Below are 3,565 nucleotides of genomic sequence, written 5' to 3' on the forward strand. Positions count from 1 at the left end.
TGACTTCGTGATCCCAGGAGCTTTCAGCTGTGGACTTAGGCCATCTTCTCGAAGAAGATGGGACTGTCATTGTGCTGACTTGTAGACTTGTAAATTTATTCGTGTTTAACTTTGAAACAGGTATAAGCTGGGATAGTAAATTATGCTCCCTATAGTACTTCGACTTTTATATATGTGTATGTGATGAACCTAGAGTCAGTGAGCTTCAAAACGGCCTTCAGCGATGGGAAGTATTATTGTTTTGTTTCAAGAAGTGCTTATTTTATGTTTTGCTTCAATCGACGTCGGAGCAGACATGCTATTAATCTTTGATAAATAAACTTGTTCCCTCATTGCCACCCGGATATTTTTAGTACCGCCTTTGGCAGGCGTATGAGACATGTCTTAACTTTAATCATTAGGTAGAAGCAGGTTTCTATTAGGTCTGTGACTGGTACAATCAGTTACACAAAATAACCACAGTTTTCTGTTCGTCACTATTAACTAACTTGATTTGCTCAATGTGTTTCGGCATAACATGCTCCATCAGGTGTCTTACACTTGCCTTACAGTAATTCCTCACATATTCCTCCATTACATGCGTCATTTTGCGTAAGTTGAGGATGTTCGGCACACTTTGGATGTCTCTGAGCCACACACACACACACACACACACACACACACACACACACACACACACACACACACACACAGACAAAACACTAAGACAACAGCATTATTCGAATGTGTATACGCAATGCATATGCGACTGGTGTGATTTTGTACGGAATGTTTTCTGTTATTGCGAAACATGTATCAGTATAACGAAAACAATATTTCATTGGCCTCAAAGCCATCTCTATATCAGAATGAGTAATTTTATATTTGCTCTAATACTGTCACAGATTTTTCACAAATTTGTGGGGAGAAAACTAATATATATATAGAATGCTCATACTTCTGCGTATAACATCCCTCGTCTGTTATCAACCATAACATGAACATCTAGTCTGCCGTCTAACGATGAAATAATAACAGATCGGTGAAATAAAATGTTAATGTACAATTAGTTAACTGCAGGAACGTCAATGAACCCCAGAACTAATCTTGATTAAAACCTATAATAGGGCACACACAGTACTTTGATCAAAATGTTGGCTCAACTAGTAACGAATAGCAACGAAATTTTTAATTCCAAGTGGGTTGCATATCGCAAAGACAGCCTAAACATTGCTGGTGAAGGCATGTATGTAGCCGTAAATAACAGATAAAGGCTAGTGAGATTAGTAAAGATTTCATGTATGAAAAAATTGAGTGAAAATAAACGTTAAAGATGGATCAAATATGATAATCGGATGCTTTTTAAGATTCCCTGCCTCGGGAGTCAAAGTGGAAGGTTATTTCTGGGAAAACGTGGTGATAGTCGTGGGTTGTTTTCCTGATCATGTAATAGTATTAAGGGGAAATTTCAGCTTACGAGCTAGAGAATGGGGAACTCCAGTGATTAGGCTGGGTAGTAGGGAGAGGCAGTTGTGTGATATTGTTCTAAATGCCTTACCCGAAAATTATGTGAGCGGTTAGAGAACTTACTCATTAGGGTGAAAGTTTCTATTTCCTCATTACATACAGGCCCGAACGTTTCGATACAGTTTACGTAGATTTTGGAATCATTGCTATGAGGCCGTTATAGCACAACAGACAGGTTATAAAGGGAAATGTTAAGAAAGGAAGCTAGCTATTTCTTGTTACTAAGCACGACAAGAAATAATTGAGCTTACCTCACCATCCAACATCAAACATTAACACCTGAGGCTGAAAATGTTCAGTATAAAGGCACAAAATTCAAGAGAACTGTACAATAGTCAGGCAGCTATGTGCCGAGAAAAGTTGTGAGGAATGGGAAAGGCCTGCCGTGGATCGATAGCCATGTTAGAAAGTGGCTCAGGAAGCAGACTGATTTAAACTGAGCCGAATCCTCGTTGGAAAAACAAAAACTGAACGAAGAAAAATTTGCGTGAGGGCCACGCGTGGGACGTTCAACGGATTCGGAAAAGTCTTCAATTGTTGAAATAGCTTCCACTAAGGAAATGTTACAGGACCGTTACTGCCCACACCATATACGAACGAACTAACTGATAACGTGAGAGCTCCGTGTGGCTGTTGTGGATTTTACATAACGTATAGGGACGTCGCAACGTTAGAAGGTTGTAGAGAAACGCAGAAGACCCGCAGGGAATCGACCCTTAGCATCAATTATTCAAAATGACAGTCACAATCGCATCATTTATTTTGCCGCCAACCGGTTTCAATCCGCGATGGGGTCATCTTCAGGGCAATTTACACCATTTGGTCGCTCGCTGGAGTCGTCACCCTGCCTGTGCACGGTTGGTAACTACCATCGCGGGTAGAAACCGGTTGGCCGCAAAATAAATAATACGATTGTGACTGTCATTTTGAATAATTGATTATAAGTAAACCAATCGCTGTTATCTCCACACAACTATGTTGTATAAAAAAAAATTCGACCCTTAGCAGCCGACTCTAAAAAAAAAAAAAAAAAAGCGAATGTACCGTACCGTGCATAAACAGGCGGCGAGATTCGTTAGTATACAACAACTCGATAGCCGAACAATCACTGGAAACAGTCACATATTTGGAAGAGCGATTTAAAGGGGAAGGACCACATAAAAATAATCGTAGTAAAAGCAGATACGGGACAAATCCATTGCAAGAGCACTCACTAAGAAGGTAGCTTACAGGGAAGATCCAAAAGAGAGCAGCTCAATTCGTCACTGTTTCGTTTAGTAATAGAGAAAACATCACAGAGATGCTCATACAACTCCAGTGCCAGACGTTAAAAAAGAGTCGTTATGCACCACTGAGTGTTTTTTTTTTTTTTTTTTTTTGTTATATTCCGAGTGCATAGTTCCTAGATGCGTCCGACAACATATTGCTGCCTGCTACGTATATCTCAAAAAATGAGCTTGAAAATAAAATTAGAGGAATCCGAGACCAGGTAAGGGGGAGGGGGTGCGGGGAGTATCCCCCATCACACACCGCAAGGTGGCTAGTGGATTATAGATTTGGATTATCTTGCGACAGTTTTCCGGGCGCACATTTCAATAGGACGTGCCAGCAATGTTACGTGACACAGAAGACATTTTACGAAGATAGAAGCGCAAGAACGCTAGGTAAAAGTGGCAAAGCTGGAAAAAGAAAAAAGGCTAGAGAGGCTACAAGATGGTGAAAGAGTATTCCTAAAAGGAACAGGTAAACATGCAAAACTTCATTTTTCTTTTATGTAATCTATCAACGGGCTCATTCATTCTTCGTAAAAGCTGTATCAATGGATTAGAATAATGGGAATTAAATTAGAAATTTGAATACAAGTGTCAAAATTTTATTGTAATGAGAAATGTGAGAAGATTTACGATATTTTTTGTTTTGTGCTTTGGAGAACTAATTAACTGCTGCATCAAAGTCAATAATCTGAAATAAAAGTAATCTAAAAAATGGTAATCTGGGCTTGCGTCCCCTCCCCTCCTTTCTCTCCCCAAAAGATAGGCCCCAGGGTCGTACCCGTCGC

Source organism: Schistocerca serialis, chromosome 4 (genome assembly GCF_023864345.2).
Source record: "Schistocerca serialis cubense isolate TAMUIC-IGC-003099 chromosome 4, iqSchSeri2.2, whole genome shotgun sequence".
NCBI lineage: Eukaryota > Metazoa > Arthropoda > Insecta > Orthoptera > Acrididae > Schistocerca > Schistocerca serialis.